Source organism: Meles meles, chromosome X, assembly GCF_922984935.1.
Source record: "Meles meles chromosome X, mMelMel3.1 paternal haplotype, whole genome shotgun sequence".
Taxonomy (NCBI): domain Eukaryota; kingdom Metazoa; phylum Chordata; class Mammalia; order Carnivora; family Mustelidae; genus Meles; species Meles meles.
Window position 1 is genome coordinate 34,942,914 of NC_060087.1, and position 21,713 is coordinate 34,964,626.

Sequence of the window (21,713 nt, forward strand, 5' to 3'; positions counted from 1 at the left end):
TCAGAGAGTGGGTAAGCTCCCAGGCAGCCAGCAGTAACCAAACGTGCCTGGACTGTGGACGCCAACCTGGCCGTGTTCTATGATAGGCATGTTCCTTAGCCTGTCTCGTCATTTGAAACTTGAACCCTCCTAATGCCTGGCTCACTGGGCTAGCCGAGAGGATGAGGGAAGGTAACGTAGGTAAAAGTAGGTTCTGCATAATCGTTCATTTTCCTTCACTCTAGTCCTGTCTCCATTTTACAGGGGAGGAAACCTGAAGTCAAGGATGGTAAAGCCACTGTCTCCAGCCACCAACTTCGTCTCCTGTGAGGCACTCAGGGAAGAAGCCTAACGCAAAGTCCGTTCTCCAAAGACGAGCAATTCTGAGCAGGTAAATGTTCAACAACTAGCTGGGGGTGGTGGGGAGGGGGAAAGAAAGGGGAGGGAGGAAGTTCTGACTTGCAGGGTTGTTGACTTTTATTTGGAGATAATCGTAGATTCACATACAGTTGTGAGAAATAATATAGCAAGATTCCCCTGTACCTTTCATCCGGTTTCCCCCAGTGATAACATCTCAGAACACTGCCGGGCAATCTCACAGCCAGGATATTGACATGATATCATCCAGCAGTCTTTGTGTTTTCCCAGTTTGACTTACACTCATTTGCCCATGTGTGTACTTGGACCTGCGCAGTCGCCTCCCACGTGCAGGCACGTGGAGACAGCACACAGTCAAGACAGAGCAGCGCAGGGTCCCCCTGTTGCCATCTTTACTCCCTCCTGCTCTACCCCGTCCTTAGCCCCTGACAACCTCTACTCTGTCCTCCGTTCCAAAAGTCTTGTCATTTCCAAATCTCCTATAAATGGAATCATATAGTACGTAACCTTGGGGATTGGCTTTTTTTCCCCCCACTCGGCATAATTCCATCAAATTTGATTCCAGTTTTTATATGTATCAGTAGTTCATTCTGTTTTATTGCTGAGCAGAAGCCCACATTATGGATGTATGAGTTTGTTCAACCAGTTACCTATTAAGGGACATCTAAGTCATCTGCACATTTTGGCTATGATGTATAAAGCGACTATAAATATTCATGCCCAGGTGTTTGTGTGAATGTCAGGTTTCCATTTCTTTGGAAATTCTGCCCTCTCCCCAGGGGTGTGATTGTTGGCTTGTATAGTAGTTGCCTGTTTACTTTGATAAGAAACTACCAAATTGTTTTCTAGAGTAACCGTACCATTTTACATTCTCACCAGCAGTCCTCGCCAGCATTTGACATTGTCACTCTTCTTTATTTCAGCGGTCCTGATAGGTGTGTCATCATATTTCATTGTGGTTTTTTTCTTTGCCTTTCCCTAATGGCTAATGGGGCTGAATGTCTCTTCGTGTGCTTATTTACCATCTGCATACCCTCTGCAGTGAAATAGCTCTTCATGTCTTTGGCTCATTTTCTGATCGGACTATTACGTTTTGTTACTGTTGAGTTTTGCGAGTTCTTTGTATATGCCACATACTTGTCCTTTGTATCAGATACGTGGTTTGCAAACATTTCTCTCCAGTACATAGCTTGTCTTTTCATCCTCTTAATAGGGTGTTTTGCAGAGCAAACATTTTTAATTTTGGTGAAGTCCAATTCACCAATTTTCTTTTACTGACTGCGCATTTGGTATCAAGTCTAAAATCTCTGCTTAGCTGGAGATCACAAAGATTTTTTCATCCTTTTTCCCCCTAAATGTTTCATAGTTTTATGTTTTACATTTAAGCCCATGATCCAATTTAAGTTAATTTTTCTTTAACTTAAAAGGTCTGGGTTCAGTTTCTCTTTTTTCCCCCTTGTGTATATCTAATTGATCTGGCAGTATTTGTTAAAAAGGCCATTTTTCTCCACTGAATTACTTTTGCACCTTTGTCAAACATTAATCGGACATATTTGTGGAGGGCTATCTCTGGTCTATTCTGTTTCATTAACCATGTGTCTATTTATCCAGCAATACCACTGCCTTGATTACTATAACTAACAAACCTTAGTATTAGATAGAATGATTCCTTCCTTCTTTTTCTAGATTATTTGGCTATTCAAGGGATTGTGCTTTTCCATATACATTTTAGAATAAATTTGTCGGTGTCCACAAACAACCTTGCTGGGATTTTAATAGGAATTGCATCAAACATATATATATCAAATTGGAGGGAATTGACATTCTAACTATGCTGAGTCTTCTAATCCCTTTAATGGAATGTATCTCCATGTATTAGAGATCTTCTTTGACTTCTTTTACCAGTTTTTAAAAAATAATTTTCAGTATACAAATCTTGGATATGTTTTGTTAAGTATATACTAAAATATTTCACTTTCTCTGGCATGAAGGTAAATTCTATCATGTCTTTCAATTTTAGTTTCCACATGCTCATGAGTAGTCTATAAAATGCAGTTGATTTTTGTGTGTCGATCTTATGTTCCATAAGCTTGCTGAACTCACTTTTTGGTTCTGAAATGTTGGGTGTTTTGTTTTGTTTTGTTTTTTTAAATAGATTCCTTGGGATTTTTTACATAGACAATCTGAAAATTGGCACAATTTTATTTCTCTGTTTCTTCTCTCTGTACCTTTTATTTCTTTTTGTTGCCTGTGGCACTGGCTAGAACTTCCTGTACTCTGGTCAGTATGAGTAGTAAGAGTGACCATCCATCCTCACTTGGTGCCTGATCTTAGGGCAATGCATCTAGTTGCTCAATTAAGTACGATGTTGGTGGGTTTCTTGTAGGTGCTCTTTATGAAGCTGTGGTAGTTCTGTCTGTTTCTAACTTGCTGAGAGTTTTTATCATGAAGCATGCTGCATTTTCAAATGTGTTTTTTTCTATTTTCATTGATATGATCATATGATTCTTCTTGTTTAACTTGTTGATATGATGGATTACATTGAATAATTTTTGAATGTTGAACCACCTTTGCATTTTTGGAATAAATCCCCAATTCATCGTGGTGTATAGACTTACTCGTATAGGGACGCATGGGTGGCCTAGTCAGTTAAGTGTCTGACTCTTGATTTTTGGCTCAGGTCATGATCTCAGGGTTGTGAAATGGAGCCCTGCATTGGGTCCCACACTGGGCATGGAGTCTGCTTAAAATCCTTTCTCTCCCTCTCTCTCTGTGCCTCTGCCCCAATAAAAAATAATAAATAAGATAAAATCCTTAAAAAAAGAATTATTTGTATACATTGTTGGATTGTGTTGGGTAATATTTTGCTGAGGATTTTAAATCCCTGTTTTAAATTCCTGAGAGATATTGGATCTGTGGTTTTCTTTTTTTGTACTGTCTTTTCCTGGTTTTGGTATCAATAATAAGAGTTGGCAAGTGTTACTTCCTCTTCTATTTTCTGGAAGAGATTGGGTAAAATTGATGTTAATCTTATTTAAATGTTTGGTAAAATTCTCCAGTAAATCCACTGGGGCCAGGGAATCTCTTTTGTAGTTTAAATTACAAATTCTATTTCTTTAATGGTTATAGTATCTATTTTATCTCCACTGAAGTTTTAGTTCAGGGTTTTTGAGAAACTGGTCTATTTCTTCTAAGTGGTCAAACTTACGAGAGTAAAGTTGTTTGTTGTATTCCTTTATTATCCTTTTAATGGCCACAGAATCTATAACAATATCCCCTATTTTGTTCCCAGTATTGGTGATTTGTGTCCCCTCTCAATTTATATGCCCATTTCACTGGAGCACTATTGATTTTTTTTTAAAGAACCAGCTTTTTGTTTCATTGATTTTTTTTTTCTGTTTTGCTGTTTTCAGTTTCATTTATGTCTGCTCTTATTTTTATGATTTCCTTCCATCTGCCTGCTTTGGCTCTACTTTGCTCTTCTTTTTCTAGCCTTTTGGAGTAGGAACTTAGATTATTGATTTGAGATCTTTCCTCTTTTTTAATGGAAAGACTGAGTGCTATACATTTCCCTCTCAGTAACGCTTTAGCTGAATCCTACTGTGATAGGTTGTATTTTAATTTATCTCTATGTATTTTTAAATCTTTTGGAGACTTCCTTTTGGGCCCATGGGTTGCTTAGTAGTATACTGTTTAATTTCCAATTGTTTTATTTTTGTCTTTCTGTTACTGATATCTACTGTGATTCCCTATGTGTTCCCACAGAACATATTCTGTATTGAGGTTTGCTTCATGACCCTTTAGCCATTCTTTAAATGTAGGTTTACTAGCAGCACATTCTCTTAGTTTTTCCTTGTCTAAGAAATGTCATTATTTCCCCTTCATTTCTAATAGATAGTTTCACCAGGTACAGAATTCATGGTTGACAGTCGTTATACTTCTGCGCTTGAAACATGGGCCCTTTCTTCAGGCTGCCATTGTTTCTGATGAGAAATCTGCTATCCTTTGAATTGTTATTCCCTCCAGTTCATTCATTATTTTCCCCTGGTTGTTAAAAGAAATTGTTTTCTTCATCTTGAGTTTTCAATGTTTAGTTATTATTTCTCTTTGCACGAATTTCTTTGTGTCTACTTAGTTGGGGTTCACTAGGCTTCTCGATTCTGTAGGTTTAGGTCTTCTGCCTCTTTGATAATTTTTCAGCCATTATTTCTCCAAATACATTTTCAGCCCCACATTATTTTCTCCTTCTGAGACTCTGATGAGATAAATGTAAGATTTTTTTTTTTATTGTCCACATTGTCCTGGGAATTCTGTTCTTTTTTTTTTTTTTTTAAGTCTATTGTTACTGTGTTGGTCAGACTGTGTAAATTTTATTGAGCTTTTATTAAGTTCACTGATTCTATCTTCTGTCATCTCCACTCTACCATGAGCCCGTCTAGTAAGTTTTTTGTTCAGTTACTGTATTTTTCAGTTCTATAATTTCCACTTAGTATTTTTTAAATATTTTCTCTTTCTTTGCTGTGGTTTTATTTTTTTATTTGTTTTAAGAGAATTCATAATTATTTGTTGGAGCAATTTTATGGTGACTGCTTTAGAATATGTCTCATATTCTAAAATCTGATTCATCTTCTTATTGGTTTCAGTTGATTATCTTTTTTAAAGATTTTATTTATTTATTTATTTATTTACTTATTTACTTATTTTACAGGGTGGGGAGGGGAGAGGGACAGAGGGAGAGGAAGAAGAGTCCCAAGCAGACTTCATGCTGAATGTAGACCCTGACGTGGGCCTGATCACATGACCCTGATATTACAACCTGATGTGAAATCAAGAGTCAGGTGCCCAACTGACTGAGCCATCCAGGTGCCCCAAGTTGGTCATCTTTCTAATCCACGTTGTGATTTTCCTGGTTATGGAAATGATGAGTAATCTTTTTATTGTATTTTGGACCTTTTAATTTTTATTTAGAAGACTCTGTATTTAAATCTTTTATTGTATCTGGCATTTGCCCTGTTTCGGTTTCACTTGCACATTCTGTCCTACTTTTTTTTAGCTCTCAGTTCCAATGACAATTTAGTTTCCTGAGCCCTTGCTATGGTATTCTGGTCTGTTTGATTCATGTGGCTCTGCCTGAGCTTCTGTTAGATCCCTGCTAGTGCCATTTGTGAGGATGAACAGTGTTTCCTGGGCCTCTCAGTATTCTTAAGTAGAATGTGAGGGATTCTAGACCTATGAGAGGGAAAACACTACCCTTGGCCTATTCACTGGCCACCTGTGTCATTTGGCTTCCTGTCCTATTTTCCTATTTTCGTAGGTGCTTCTGGGGGAGTGAAGAGCCTACTAGAGCTTCCTTCTGCCATTGTTTGGAGAATCAGGAGCCATGGATTTGGGTGATTCTTTACCATTAGGTGAAGGGTTGAGTGACATTAACCTTGGGTCACTTGCAGCCACTGAGTGGATAGCTAGAAAACATGGAGCATGCTAGCTCCATTGATGCCTGTTTAAATGTTGCTGGTCTATGTGGGGGTGGAGTAGATGGGTCTGCTCTGGACCCACTCTTGCCCCTGCTGTGGACAGATTGAGCCTGCTGCTCTTGTTGGATGTGGACAGGGGATGGGACAGCCTCCTGAGCTCTGCTGGTACCACTGCTGTGAGTAGATTGGCCTGCCATGCCCCTGGGTGTGTCTCCCAGTTAAGTCCCTGATGGGCTTCCCTTTTCCTGGAAAAAAAATGAAAACCCAGGGATTTATGACAGTATTGGTGTTCAAGTCCTGAGGTCCCTAACTAGTCTGTCTTCTTCTACCCAACATTCTGAGTTCTTTTATCATTGTCTGTTGAATTATTTCCAGGGTTTTTAGTCATACTTTGAGGAAAAAAGAGGGAATATTGAGTCTATGCTATCTTATCCCAGAAACAGAAACCAATTTTTAACAAATTAAAATTACTGCTCAGAAAAGGAGTCCATTCAGTGTGGTGCGTATGCAAGTGTTTGTTTTAGTTTATTATTTATACATTCCCATGGATTTGAAATATTAGAAGTAGCTCTTTGTAAGGTGGTACCAGGTATAAGGTAATCAGTCTCCCACTGATTTTGCACTGTGTCTCCTATTGTAGTTTATTATATTAATTTGATGAACAAAATACTTGTTCGGTCAAGACACATTAGCTGGAAATGATTTCAGTTGCATCCAAAATACTAATTTTGGATGACCATCTGACAGAATAGAGTTAAAAATGAGGCAAATAAATTTAGTGCAAATGTAGTCACCATGCTTGGGAACATGGCTTCATAATTGCAAGAGTTAGATCATGATGTAACCAAGCCTTTTAAGGATCACTTGTAAGTGGTTACCTTTGGAGATGGTAAACATAAACCTATAGGGTGAATTAAAAAAAAAACAACTATCCCAATACGGGGATGAAAACTTAATGCCTCAGATATTTCCAGTGACACCATTAAACATAGACTAAAGAGGGCTGTATCTCAACTTCAAGGGAAGTGAGGATAACGTGTGACCTCAAAAACTACGTTCAATGTCACAAACATATCCCTAAATGTGTTCTAAGAAAGTCACTGACAGGGGCGCCTGGGTGGCTCAGTGGATTAAGCCTCTGCCTTCGGCTCGGGTCATGATCTCAGGGTCCTGGGATCGAGCCCCGCATCGGGCTCTCTGCTCAGCAGGGAGCCTGCTTTCCCCTCTCTCTCTGCCTGCCTCTCTGTCTACTTGTGATCTCTCTCTGTCAAATAAATAAATAAAATCTTTAAAAAAAAAAAAAAAAGTCACTGACATCAAAGATGCATGATTAGTTTAAAAACAACTGTTTCACAAGGCAAAAGTACAGTGTTTCCAATTAATACTTCTTTTTATGTAAAACATGTTTATAAATATGGATATGTAATTTTATTAGAAAATTAAATAATGTAAGTAAACCTTTCACTATTTCATCTGTATCTTTGAAAGTTTGTGTATTCAAGGTGATAAAAAAATTTCTCTTTTTAGAGAGAGAGTGAGAGAGAGAGAGCACATGAGCAGTGGGGGAGGGACAGACAGGGAGAGAGAGAATCCCAAACAGACTCCACACCCAGCATGGAGCCCAACACAGGGCATGATCTCACAACCCCAAGATGATGATCTCAGCTGAAAATCAAGAGTCACACACTCAACCAAATGAGGCATCCAGGTGATCAAAAAATCTTCCTAAAAGATCTTTTCATTTGGAAATTTGGAGGCTATGTTGCATTTGGTATAGATTTATATATACTTATTTTAGTATTTCAAATGCTCAGAAAACTACAGTTGTGTATCTACTATCCAGATTATGAAATATTAACCTCTGGTCATATTAACCATATAATTTTTAAAAAGGAACAAAGTCTGCAGTGAAAGTCCTCTGTGTACCCTACTTCTATACCATTCCCTTCTTCCTTCCCCCAGAGATTGGTATTCAATTTACATGACTATCTATTATGATTGCACACAGATATATATCTGAAAACAACACTTGGAATTATCTTACAAATTTTAAAACATTGCATAAATGAAGTCATGCTGCATATATTCTATAATACTGATATATTTGAGATTATTTTTATATTCCTATTTTGTGTTTTCTGCTTACCACACTTGTTCTCCTTTCAAACTAATAGACTGGAAAAAAATTAATTGTCCCTTTTATTCGTTGCCAGTTTGGAAACTGTGTGTTATATTTCTATCCAATTTTACTAGTTACTCTTACATTCTAAACATGCATATTTAATTATGTATTTTTTTTCAAAGTCTAAAGCTATTTAATATATCTGTTCTCCTACTCCGACCTTTAACTAGCTCCACTAGTCTCCTCAATTTCTTTGTTATTTTGTCTAGAACCTTAATCCCGTCTCTTTAAAAAGACAATTTATGGGGCGCCTGGGTGGCTCAGTGAGTTAAAGCCTCTGCCTTCGGCTCAGGTCATGATCTCAGGGTCCTGGGATCGAGCCCCGCATCAGGCTCTCTGCTCAGTGGGGAGCCTCTTTCCTCCTCTCTCTCTGCCTGCCTCTCTGCCTACTTGTGATCTCTGTCTATCAAATAAATAAATAAAATCTTAAAAAAATAAAAAAAAATAAAAAGACAATTTATGGGGGTGCCTGGATGGCTCAGTTGGTTAAGCATCCAATTCTTGATTTCAGCTCAGGTTATGATCTTGGAGTCTTGAGATCAAGCCCTGTGTCTAGCTCCATGCTGTGTGTGGGGCCTGCTTAAGATTCCCTCTGTCCCTCTCCCTCTGAAAGAAAAAGACACAATTTATGGCTCTATTTTTTATTGGTCAATGGTTAATTAAAATTATTATTCTATATTATTCTATATATATTTCTTCATCATAGTTTCTGGTAACCTACTTTTTCTGGGTTCACTTTTCAGCTTATTAAATTATATCCTCTAATTGTTTACTTAGTAAATATCTGTGAGTCTTTATTTTTGAAAATGTCTTTATTTGTCCTCACCTTTAAATGTTATTTTTGCTGAAAATTAACACCTAGGTTGACAATGATTTTTCTTTAGTAATTGGAAGATACCATTGTCTTCTATCATCTTTTGCTGTTAGTACTTTTTCTTTTGACAGGAATTTGTCTTCTCATTCTTGTAGTTTTTGACCTTTTCTCTTTGCCCTTGATATTCTGAAGTTTTATATGAGTTTAGATTTGTTTTTATTCATACTCTTTAGAATTTGTGTGACTTTGAATCTGAGTCCTAGCCTTCTCTAACCAGCATGATTCTGGATAATTAGGTTCCCTCATTTTGAACTTCAATTAGATGTATATTAGAGCCTCCCCCCAAGTCTCTCAACTGCTCTTTTTTTATATCCTTTTACCTCTTCGTAGTGTATCTTATAAATTATGCAAGACTATCATCCAATTCACTAATTTTCTCTTTGATTCGGTTCATAATTCACTCAACAAACATTTGCTGGGTGCTTTATTATGTGTCAGGTGCTGTACTCTTACAGATGAATGAGTTAAGGCCCTACTTTTGACAAATTCCTTGTGTTGTCAGGAAGAGATGCAAAGTAAGAAGCAATCTCACGTGGTGTCGGAAGTGTTATGGCAAAACGTTGATATTGCAAGTACTGAGGCTGGCTACCTCTAAAATCAGACTAAAATCAGTACTAAAAATCAGAAGGGGCCGCCTTAGATAAAAGCTATCCACACTGAACCTGACAAGCCAGGTAGACTTTTGCCAGGTGCATAAGAAAGTGAAAGCACGTGGCTGTCAAAGAGAACAACTATAAAAAGAGGAGCAGGAACTACTGTGCCTGTCAGTAGATGGAGGAGTGGCAGGAGAAGATCTGGGGGAAGCGTGGGAGATGACACTGGGGAGGTAGGCAGGGAGTAGGTCATGAAGGGCCTTGTACACTCCATTCTTGAATGTGATTTCATTCCAAAGTGGGAGGGAGTAATTTAGACATGTTAAGTGGAGGAATGGCATGGTTAGATGTGGATTTTAGGCATGCCATTCCAGATTGTAGGAACTTCGGGCTAGATGCAGGAAATAATGAGGATATGGATTCTGGAAACAAAGAGAAATGCAAGACAGGATGGCATAGTGGACAGAGATGCTTGGGAGGCAGACGTGATTGAGCTTGGTGGTGGAGAGGCTGAGGGGTCTGAGAAAAGGTAGGAGGCAAGAACAATAATCAAGTGCGGGAATCTGTGATTTAGGTGGATAGGATGTTGTCGTGGGCAATAAGAAGGAGGAACAGATTTATGGGGAGGATATGGGGGTGATAATAAATAGGGGTTGAGACATGTTGAATTCTAGGAGCTTATGACTTTCATAGAGGAAGATGTGAACAGTAGGTAGACGTGAAGATCTAAAACTCACAAGAGAGCTGTTAGAGTTACGTGGAGGAAGCTGTCAATTTGGGCTCTTTGCCCATATGTGAGTGGTTAGAATCACCTCATTGATAAAGGCAAATGTAGAATGTTTGTCTGTTTTCCATGTATCATCGTTCTCACAAAGAAAAGACCCTAGATTGTCCCCGTTACTGAGAAAAGAAGGTGATAGGACCTGGAATCATTATGTCCAGGAAGAAAAGATGTGCGATGGTCTTGCTCTCTCTCTTGGAATGCAGTGCACTTCCATTATTCCCTTGTCCCTCTCTATGGCTGTGCCAGGTCCCTCCTCATTCAAGCTACCACGTGTAGCAAAATGCCTCCCATCTGACTGGGGAACTTACAACACGGGGCTCTGACCTATTCCGCAAGAGCTTCCTACCAGATGCAAAAACCATAGGGAATGGTAAGCAGTGTGTTTTAGGTCCACCAAATGACCAAAAAAGAAATATACTTTGGTTTAGGTTAGGCACAAGGGAAACTTCCATGAGGATCTTGGCTAAGTATGGAAATGGTTTACCTCAAGCTCTGTCAGGGAATCTCCTCCCTTAAATGCTCCAAGAAAAGTACAAACATTTGTTTTACTGGACAAAAATGTTAAGATAGCTTAGTGAAAGCATCAGCATTGTTTGGTGGTTCTTTCACTGCCTCTGGAATGAAATAAAATCTTGGCCTGGCTCACACAGCCTGTCACCATCTCTTCCCTGCTTGACTCTCACCACCTACCTCCCTTCAGCTCAAACATGTTGAGTTTTCACTCTCTGCAAAGCTCCACACTTTCTCCCCTTGGGGCTTCTCTCTACCTGGAACCCTCTTCCTCGTGCCCTTATCCCTCTGTTGCCTCTGACTCGTCCTTCGAGCCTCACTTGAGATGCTTCTTCCTTCAGGAAACCTTCACTGATCTTCTGAATTGTAACTGTCCCTCCCATGTGCTCCTATTTATTAATTAAATCATTCAGTACATGTGTTTAAGAGCCTCTCAGAGGTCAGACCATGCACTAAATTACAACAAAATAAGTCTGCCCCAGTAGAACCTACTGGGGGGAAAGGGAGAATAAATGAGCCAACCAACGGTATTAATTAGTGTGAAAAGTGAACTCCTATACCAAAATACCCAGCAGTAAAGTAGTGTGAAGAACAAAGACGTGCATCCTCTTTCAACAGTCAGAGATGAGTGTTCCAGGTCAGTGAGACGCTCAGCTTCAAGCAGTTGTGCTTGACCGTGAACGGGTCTGCCATCGTCATTGCATGGCTTCCAAAGTCAAAGTCCCTCTAGTCCACTGTTCTCCAATAGAATATTCGATGATGATAGAATGTTTCTATTAGTATCTGTAGTAACCCCTAGCCACATGTGGCTACTGAATACTTAACTTTGTGGCTAGTGCCACTAAGGAACAGAATTTCAAATTTTAATGAATTAAAATCTGAATTTAGGGGTGCCTGGGTGGCTCAGTGGTTAAGCCTCTGTCTTCGGCTCAGGTCACGGTCTCAGGGTCCTGGGATCAAGCTCTGCATCGGGCTCTCTGCTCAGTGGGGAGCCTGCTTCCCCCTCTCTCTCTGCCTGCCTCTCTGTCTACTTGTAATCTCTCTCTGTGTCAAATAAATAAATAAAATCTTTAAAAAAAAGAAAATCTGAATTTAAATCATGATGTGCAGCTAATTAGCAGCTACCATATTGGACAGTGTGGCCTCGTTTCCGCTCCAGCCAGGGAGCTGGGAGGAAAGGGGGAAATCTAGGACCTGGGGTCTCCTCTTAAGCAGGCGAGGCCAGATTTATACCCAGAGCTTCTGCTCACATCCTATTGGGCCTACCGTGTTTCATTGCTTCTAAGTTGACATCAGTTGTAAGATGGATCATGGTCTTATGTGTTGCTAAGGAAGAAAAAAAAATGCTGCCAATTAAACTGTTATAATGCATTTTAAAAATCACATCCACTTGTAATTTTATACTTATTGAAAGGGCCTTTCAGATGTACTAAGTACGCACACAGAGTAATACATAAGTGAAATAAGTCCCTAAAAACTTCTTTGCATTGAGTCTAACTCTCCTGAAATATTTTTCAACTCCGACTTGCTGATGCATGTGCTTTTCCACAGGTGATTTTTCTCCATGCCCCCAAAACATCAGTGATATGGTCTTTCTTCCCGGTGTGCTCTACTCTTGTATCCAGGATTTCCTTCCAAGAAACTGACACCCAGTTGGCAACTTTTAATTCTGGTGCTTTACTGTTTGATTGAATGGAGGGTACTGTTTTTCCCTTGGTTGAAACAAATGTTGCTAGAAGTTGGCCAGTTTGGGACAAATGGATATTCATTGTCTTAACAATGATCTTGCTCAACATGTGAACTGGTCACGTCAATCTCTCACTTCTTTGACATTTCTTTTGTCTGTTCTGAAGGATTTGGCAATTTCTCCTGCTTTCAATTGCATTACAGGAGATAGGCCGTCCTTTTGTTTATATCTGGGAAGCACAATGTAACACAGCTTCATCTACTTGTAGATGTCTTCCTGCCTTGGGTCTTGTAAACACTTGGCTGTTGCTTTGAGAAGAAAAAATTACAAAATTGCTACCATTCCTCCATAATGAATATTTGCTTTGCTAATATCAAATGTATGCCCCACCGCTCTGTTTACCCGCCTTTCTGTGTACGCGATACCTTTTCATCTCAATGAGAAATCATAGTATAATCTCTCTGAAGACATTTTAAGCAGCAGTTCAATTTAGCACGGATAACACTGACAACGCACAGATCTCAGCTGGCGCGATGACGATGTGAATAGCTATGACCGGCATTGCATGGACCGGGGCAATGACAACCATTTCACGATTGCCATCCAGCCTGCAGCAATGGTGACATGCCATTGATGGCGGGGAGGGGGGGTGGGGAGGCACCCAGGAGTCAGTGCTGAGACAAACCAAAGCCAAAGTCAAGCCAGTGGCGGGTGAGCTAAGAGGATTCTGGTCTGTGGGGAAATAGAAGAAAAACCCACATAGGGGCAGAGAGGTGAAAATGAGAGCCTGTGAGAGCCTAGAGAAGGAGTGAGAGAGGGAGGGAAGACGAGAAGGAGAGTTCTTCCCTGAAGACTCCTCGGCTTCAGGTCGGTGATACACACGTACACACGCCCCCACACCTAGACATGCGTGCACACACGTTTCTGTTTTCCTTCTTGCCCGAACTAGCACAAGTGGATTTCTGTACTTGGAAACAAACAAAGACTAGAACACTGGCCTTTTAAGATCTGTTTCAGTTCAAGGGGTGACCTTCAGAAAAAGTCCAAAGCAGCTGATCTGACCACAAAGGGAACTGCATCGGTTGGGTCAGTTTGAGGGATTCTGACTGAAGAAGAAACATGAATTTCATGCAGCTTAATAGGAGCTGACGCCAAAGCACATTCCCTCTATAGGATTTCACCCGTGACTAATAAGCCTTTTAATCATGGCAAGAAGACACGGAGATTTTGCAAACATGCTTTCGCAGTACCCACATTTAGTGTTCCTGACCCTGTTTTCTTGCCAGACTGTGAGAAGCACCTGCTCCTTTTCAAGCAGTTGTCAGATCAATATTTAATCAATTGCCTTTTGATATTTGGTAGTGCTGAATAAATGGGATGCCGATATTTCTGCTCAGAGCTGCTCCTCTGGTGTCCCTCATTCCGTGTCTGTGAAAGCCTTCAGGAACCTCTGAACACTAAGTGGCATGTCCTCTGAGTTGTCTGATTACCAGCCCCCCCCCCCCATTGCTGCAGAGGGGCTCCGTGGCCCGAGGAGACGTGGGATGCTGGTTCCAGGGCCACTCTTATTAAAGCGACGTCCAAACTGAGTCATGAAAGCGGGGGAGCAGAGCTACATTCGGGACACTGGGGGGCTTTGCCAGGTGAGGGCTATTTAATAGACCAGCCACATTAAAGAAAAGCAATGATGTAGTGAAAGGAGCCTAATGAGCAGAAGTGAGGCTACCGTACCTAGAGAGAAAAAATAATGAGCTGCGAAATATCCCCCAAGGCGAGATTGCCAGTCTTCTGCAAGGAGGTCTCAGCCTATAGGTAAAAAAGCCTCATGTGGTCCCTTTTCCTTGCATGGTAAACAGAAGTTCTGTGGGCAATTAGGGGCTGAGCTGAATGTGAGATTTGAAGACCGGGAATGATGCCGCCAACTCTTTGGAGATTTCCACACCCAAGACCCCAGCTTTAATTCCCAAAGGAAAGTGGGAACATACGCGGCCTGTGAATAGAAATTAGGAACATCACATCATCAAAAACAACCCTCTCGGTGTCTGTGCAGCAGACGGACATCTGGATGTTTGTTCGAGAAATCTCAGGGACTAGCACTACGGAATCTTTCTAAAGCTGTCCTCGGGGGCCATGCCATGGCGCTGCCTTGAGGGCAAAGCCACTTTCTAATGAGACCCTCTCTGTCTTTCAGTAATGACCCCTCCTAGAGTGGGATCCGAGCTGGGCATGCCGTAGCCATACAAGGTTCTGCTTTACAGTCTGTGTGGGAATGCCAGGCCAGAGTTCGGGGCACATGGGCGGGGGGAAAAAATTATTAAACCCAAAGCATTACTACATCCCTAATGTGAAGGAAATCAAAGGAACAGAAGACCTGGTCACTGCCCTTAAGAAACATACAAACGCCTGCCATATTATAGACAATGGGTCATTTACAGAGAAACTTTTCAAGTTCACACAGTGGGAAAGAGGTTGAAGCCTGTGCTTTCCAGATGAGCGAGGAGACAGGATGATGAAAGATACATCATGAAAGTGGAAAAAAGATAGAGCTTTATGATAACAAATCCTTACTACTTATAAATGCTTTCTTCAGCATTTTCTAAATAAGTGTTCACAGCAATCCCATGAGACAGGCAGGGTGAGGATTGATCCGCCATCTTACATGTGGGAAACTGAAGCTTCCTAGAGATTGAGTCAGGAATTTCTAATCTTTGAGCTACGGGGGTGCAAGGACAAGTAGATTTCCCATGCATGATGCGCTCTCAAGGTCATAGCCAAGTTTAGAAGAAACTCATATTTCTAGGGTAAATAAATAGTACTATAAACATTTCTGGCAAGGGAGGGAGCGAGGCAGAAATAGGCATTGCATTCACAAAAATTTTGCAAATACATGAATAATGAAATCAATGTTTAAAAATACCAGATTTTAGCAAGAAAAACTCTAGAGAGATGGCCAATCAGGGCTCATGTAAGTACTATATTATTTTGACTCCCCCAAGCAAGCCATGGAACCATTCGTGGATCAGTGACAATAGTGTATGTGCCATTAAAGTTGTTATTTGACAAATTACCCCCAAACTTAGTAGTTTGATACAACAGCAATTATCTTTCACTGTTCTAGGATGATTCTGGCTTGGGATCTCTCATGTGTTTGCAATCAGATAGTGGTGGGGTGTGGTGCAGCTGAGGTCTCTCTCTCTCTCTGTAATCTTAGGACTTCCCCATGCGGTCTCACCCCATGGGCTAGTTTGAGGTTCCTTACGGCGTGGCAGCTCGGGGTTCCGGCTTGAGTGTTCCAGCAAGCAAGGCAGAAGACCTAGCCTGATCTATGGTCACGAGCGAGTCACAGGTCCTGCCTAGTTTCAAGGGGGAGAGGACAGACACCTCCCCCCTCTATGGGAGGAGTGTCCAGGTCACATGGTTCCTGAACATGTGAGAGGGAGTGACCGCTCCAGCCATCTTCAGCAAATAAAATCTGGCAGAGCATAGCTCGAACTAAGGATTATGATGAATCTTATTTTGTGCCTTTGAGGTCTGCACAAGGAAAAAAAAATGTGCTCAATCAAATTTTCCTGAAGGGAACTTATTTTTGAAAAAATGAATCTTGAATTTTTCCAGACTCCCATTCCATAGATAAATGTAATAAAGCAGTAAGCATGCAAATTGAAAAGGAAAATATAAATAATTTTTATTTTATTGTTGAATATCACAAAAGGTAGACTTTATAGAGACAACATCTTATTATAAACATGAAAAGCATTTATAATTTCTCTTGTGTTCTCACTCTGTCTGCCTTTTATTTGGAAGGTGACTGTTGTATCATAGACAAAAATGTTCCTAAGACCCTTTTCAATCATGTGCAATATAGAAACCCAAGCACTTCTTTTTCTTCTCTTGTCTCTCCTTGCAGTTTTGTTATTAAAAATTTATCGTGGGGAGGTGAAATTTCAAAAGAAATGGAAGCAGCTGTCGAATCACAACTCATGGGTACCACAACTTCTATAACCATTATAACTAACTCCTACTGATGGAGTGGTAATTGTCTGGTTTGGCTGAGACATGGCTTAAGAGTTTCACGAAATTTCCACCTCAAGACCCATATTGGCCAAGGACAAAGAACCGAGTTCTTGGGGTCCATAGCCCCAAGCAGCCCCACGTCTATGGGCACTCTTGAAAATTCATGCACATTTCACTCTCTCTTTCAGAAGGCATTTTTAAAAAGATTTTATTTATTTATTTGACAGAGACCACAAGTAGGCAGAGAGGCAGGCAGAGAAAGAGAGGGGGAAGCAGGTTCCCTGCAGAGCAGAGAACCCGATGCAGGGCTCGATCCCAGGACCCTGGGATCATGACCCGAGCTGAAGGCAGAGGCTTAACCCACTGAGCCACCCAGGCGCCCTGGCATTGGTGTTATCTTCATATACAAAAGATGTTTTAGATACTATCAGTTAACTTCAGATGGCCGTATCTGTCACGTGGCTGCAAGCTCCTCTGCGTACCCTCTTATCAGTTCAGCGGGCAATGGAATGCCCAGTCCCCATGATATGCTGGTTATAATTTCCCCAATACTTTCTCGCTCCTTTGAGGAAACACATAATAGTGCAGGTAAATCAGAATGATCGAATTATTGGCATTACTTTGGATTCACTCTAATTTATGTACTTTAAGTTGCTTTCAAGTCTCAGGACTTGGCTATTATTGGAAGCTAATTACTCGAGGAACACCTCCCGGTGATAATAATACCCTCGAATGCTGGAGACACTTCTGCTGAGAATTTCTGGGATTAGTGACTAACCCAAGGTCATGTGGTTAATTAATAACAGTGCTGATATTCAGACCCTATCTTTGGAGTCCTTATCTTGTGTATTCTATGCTACACTTCAGAGTCATAAAGACTAGTAACAGCAATTCACATTCCTAAAGAAGCCTGGGGACACGAGGTAGGTGTAACAACATTTTGCAGAGAAAGTCAACTTAGTAACTTAGGCTTTGTTATTTATACATTCAATTACTTATTTATTCTGAGAGGATTAGAGACAAAACATGTGGTCTGGTTTTTAAAAAATTTTTATTTATTTATTTTTAATTTCTTTTCAGTGTTCCAGAATTCATTGTTTATGCACCACACCCAGTGCTCCATGCACTATGTGCCCTCCTTAACACCCACCACCAGGCTCACCCAACCTCCCACCCCCTCCCCTTCAAAACCCTCAGTTTGTTTCTCAGAATCTACAGTCTCTCATGGTTCGTCTCCCGCTCCAATTTCCCCCAACTCACTTCACCTCTTCAACTCCCAATGTCCTCTGTGTTATTCCTTATGCTCCACAAGTAAGTGAAACCATATGATAATTGACTCTCTCTGCTTGACTTATTTCACTCAGCATAATCTCTTCCAGTCCTGTCCATATTGATACAAAAGTTGTGTGTTCATTCTTTCTGATGGAGGCATAATACTCCATTACATATATGGACCATATCTTCTTTTTCTTTTAAGATTTTATTTATTTATTTGACAGAGATTGCAAGTAGGCAGAGAGGCAGGCAGAGAGACAGGGGGAAGCAGGCTCCCCACTGAGCAGAGAGCCTGATGTGGGACTCGATCCCAGGACCCTGGGATCATGACCTGAGCTGAAGGCGGAGGCTTTAACCCACTGAGCCACCCAGGTACCCCCTGGACCATATCTTCTTTATCCATTCATCCACTGAAGGGCATCTTGGTTCTTTCCACAGTATGGTGACTGTGGTCATTGCTGCTATGAACACTGGGGTACAGATGGTCCTTCTTTTCACTACATCTGTATCTTTGGGGTAAATACCCAGTAGTGCAATTGCAGGGTCATAGGGAAGCTCTATTCTTAATTTCTTAAGGAATCTCCACACTGTTCTCCAAAGTGGCTGCACCAGCTTGCATTCCCACCAACAGCGTAAGAGGGTTCCCCTTTCTCCACATCCTCTGCAACACTTGTTGTCTCCTGCCTTGTTGATTTTGGCTATTCTAACTGGTGTGAGCTGGTATGTCAATGTGGTTTTGATTTGAATCTCCCTGATGGCTAATGATGATGAACATTTTTTCATGTGTCTGTTAGCCATTTGTATGTCTTCTTTGGAGAAGTGTCTGTCCATGTCTTCTGCCCATTTTTTGACATGATTATCTGTTTTGTGTGTGTTGAGTTTGAGGAGTTCTTTATAGATCCGGGATATCAGCCCTTTGTTTGTAGTGTCATTTGCAAATATCTTCCCCGTTCCGTGGGTTGCCTCTTTGTTTTGTTGACTGTTTCCTTTGCTGTGCAGAAGGAAACAAAAGCGAAAATGTGGTCTGTTTTTAAGCCAAGCCAGATGTCCCTAACTTTGTCATCCCCGCCCCTGCCAGTTTCAGAGCAGCATCGCTCTGTGCCGGCCCCCCACCCCCCGCCAGCCTATGTCCAAGGGGCTATGTAGGTGCCAGGAATGCTGGGACTCCACTGAGCCTTGAGATGACAAGCAGAAACGCCATGTCATAGGTCTCGCAAAGTAACGAGTGCCACGACCAGTTAGGGTGAGGGTCCCACAGAGGGCTCTAGAGCTGAGTGGTGTTTCAGCAGCCTGGGGCAGGGGGTGGGGGGCACTCACATCCACAGGGTGGCAGGGTCTTACCACTGTTCGCCATCATGTTTTATCCAGAAACCGTCCTTTGCCTCAAAGATGTAGGTACGGTTGTTGAACAGTCCTCGCTTCTTTCCTTATGGGGATTTCCCTCCCAGGGGCTCTGTTTCTTCCATGAGACCATGTTTCTTTCAGCGACCTTCTAGAGAAGTATCAGATATATCCATGGGTCTGTACCCCAAGGTTCTTTTTTACCCAGAAAACACTTCTTAGCTCCTGTTAAAACAGTGGACATATATGTAGTATATGTATGTGCGTGCGTGCGTGTGTGTGTGTGTGTGTGTGTGTGTGTGTGTGTGTAGTAGTAGTAGAGTAGGGGGGAGGGAGGAAGTCACCAGACTTCGTTCACTATACGGATCCAAGTCTGAGCTTTGTGTACTCTAATAGAGCTTGTTGCACTGTCTATAGGAAGATTGTTGGTGAAGGGTCTGAGAGAGAGAGATTGAGAGAGAGAGCGGCTGGCACTAGCACCGAATTGCTGAAGTAGCTCATTGCATGCCCTTGAATCCATCACAAAATACTGAACAAAAAAATGTGGAATGCAGGCCATTAGGATATCATAGTTGCGGTTTCCTTCCTCCCCTTCGCTCCCTCCCTTTTTCCCTTTTCTTCTTTCTTTTTTTTCTTTCTTTATAGGTTGGAGATGGCTAATGCCTCCCCCTTCCCAAGCATCAGTCCCTCGTGTTTTCCAGAGGCTTAGACGAGACGGTCTCAGACTTTGCAGTACTAACACGCCATGCTTCCATGAACTTGTGAATTATGCAAAGTGATCAGAGTTGTGAGATGCCTACACAATCACCCCCTTCCCCGGTCTCCTGTGAACTTCCCCAGAGGGGAGCTGGCAAATTGTTAAACGGACTCATGCGGAAAGTGCAGAAAGTTCTGAGTGTCTAATGGGGGACCCTGCAGCATCCTGGAACTTGGGACCCATTGGTTGCCTGCCTCTCCATAAGTCTAAATAGATAAAACCAGAAAAAAAATAGCTGGGCTTGGGCTATCTTTTAAAAAGTCTGAAGCAAAGAGAATGCAGGTAATCTGTAAGGATGAGCAAGAGCTCGCATTCCAGAAATGAATGTTCCTGGGGGCACCTGGGTGGCTCAGTGGGTTAAGCCTCTGTCTTCAGGTCAGGTCATGATCTCAGGGTCCTGGGATCGAGCCCCACATTGGGCTCTCTGCTCAGCAGGGAGCCTGCTTCCTCCCACCCCCTGCCCCACCTACTTGTGATCTCTCTCTCTCTGTCAAATAAATAAATAAAATTAAAAAAAAAAAAAGGAAAGTCCCTGAAAGTATGAATAAAAGAGTGGTTGAGTTGAACCTTCTGTGCCTAAAAGCCCGAGTAAAATGCCTCTGTGGCATAGGTTTTATTGAAACTGTCAAGAGGCCCAGAGAAGAAGGCAGTGAATTGCTAACGAGAAGACCTGAATGAAGCCAGTGGCCATGCACCTTGCACCTGGATCCCAAGTCCCCAGAAGGGAAGGGCCAGCAGGTGGAGGTGAAGGACAAAGGGTCCACTCTGGTGATGAGTGATCCAGTTCTGGGTTACAGGCTTCAGAAACAGTCTCAGAGTACAAACCAGAGATCTGCTCTTTCTTCAGGAAGTCTAGGGTTTTACATCAGGAAAGGGTCTTGCTCAAAAAAGGATCTCAATTACGTAATGAGCACCCAAACAATCCAGGTCTGCCAGGCCCTACATTAAAAAAATATGTGTTATATTTGAGGTGCCTGGGTAGCTCAGTCAGTTAAACATCTGCCTTCTGCTCAGGTCACGATCTCAGGGTCGTGGGATCGAGTCCTGCATTGGGCTTTCTGCTAAGTGGGGAGTCCGCTGTTCTCTCTCCATCTGCCCCTGCCCCCCACTTGTGTGCTCTCTCTCGCTCTCTCTCATAAATAAAAATCTTTTAAAAAATCAAAAAATTATATTTAAGAGTCCTCTGTCCATTCTTCTCCTTGATCACTTCCCATTCATCCACCAATACCTCACTCAATGTCCCACTCCCCTGAAATTCCCCAGGTCCAGAGACAAGAGGAAGAATTCCAAGAGGTAGTCTTCCCCCCACTCCCAAGCACTGACATCTCACCATAACCCACCTCTCTGTTACAGGCCAGATCGTGTCATGTCCTAAGGATCTCTCCCATTTTTGTATCAGTTAGCATGTTTTGGTTACCAAAACAAAACAAAATAAAAAAAAAAAAACAGCTTAAACCAAAAATGAGGATTTATTGGTTCATGTCACTGAAAAACTCACCTTCCTTTGCAGCTGAGTTCAGTTGCCTGACAAGTTTTCCAGGATCTGTCTGGGTGAGCTTCATTCTCAGATCTCCTGTGTTCTCTGGATTAATATGTTGTTCCTCCCAAACTTCGAATTTAAATAACCTCAGAACTCCAGCCAACATGAGACAGAAACTTCTCTTCCCTGAAGCTACAGTAAAAATGTGAGACATGAGTCTTTTTGATGCTGATTGGCCTGGCTTCGATCATGTGCCCATCTCTCACCAATCACAGTGGTCTGGAGGACGGAAATCTCTGATTGGTTTAAAAGAGGTCACCTATCCTACCCTTAGCATCTAGTAGTGGAGGCTGGACTCTAAAAATAGCAAGTGCCTGTCCCTACA

At 41.6% G+C, this 21,713-nt stretch overlaps 1 long non-coding RNA gene across 1 annotated transcript; it reads left to right on the forward strand.

Moving 5' to 3' along the window:
- Window positions 1-135: 135 nt before the first annotated feature.
- Window positions 136-20,255, forward strand: LOC123935467. The gene is made up of 3 exons (XR_006816914.1): window positions 136-171; window positions 244-370; window positions 19,737-20,255. It is a non-coding gene; the product is annotated as an uncharacterized LOC123935467 (long non-coding RNA).
- The last annotated feature ends 1,458 nt before the right edge of the window (window positions 20,256-21,713 follow it).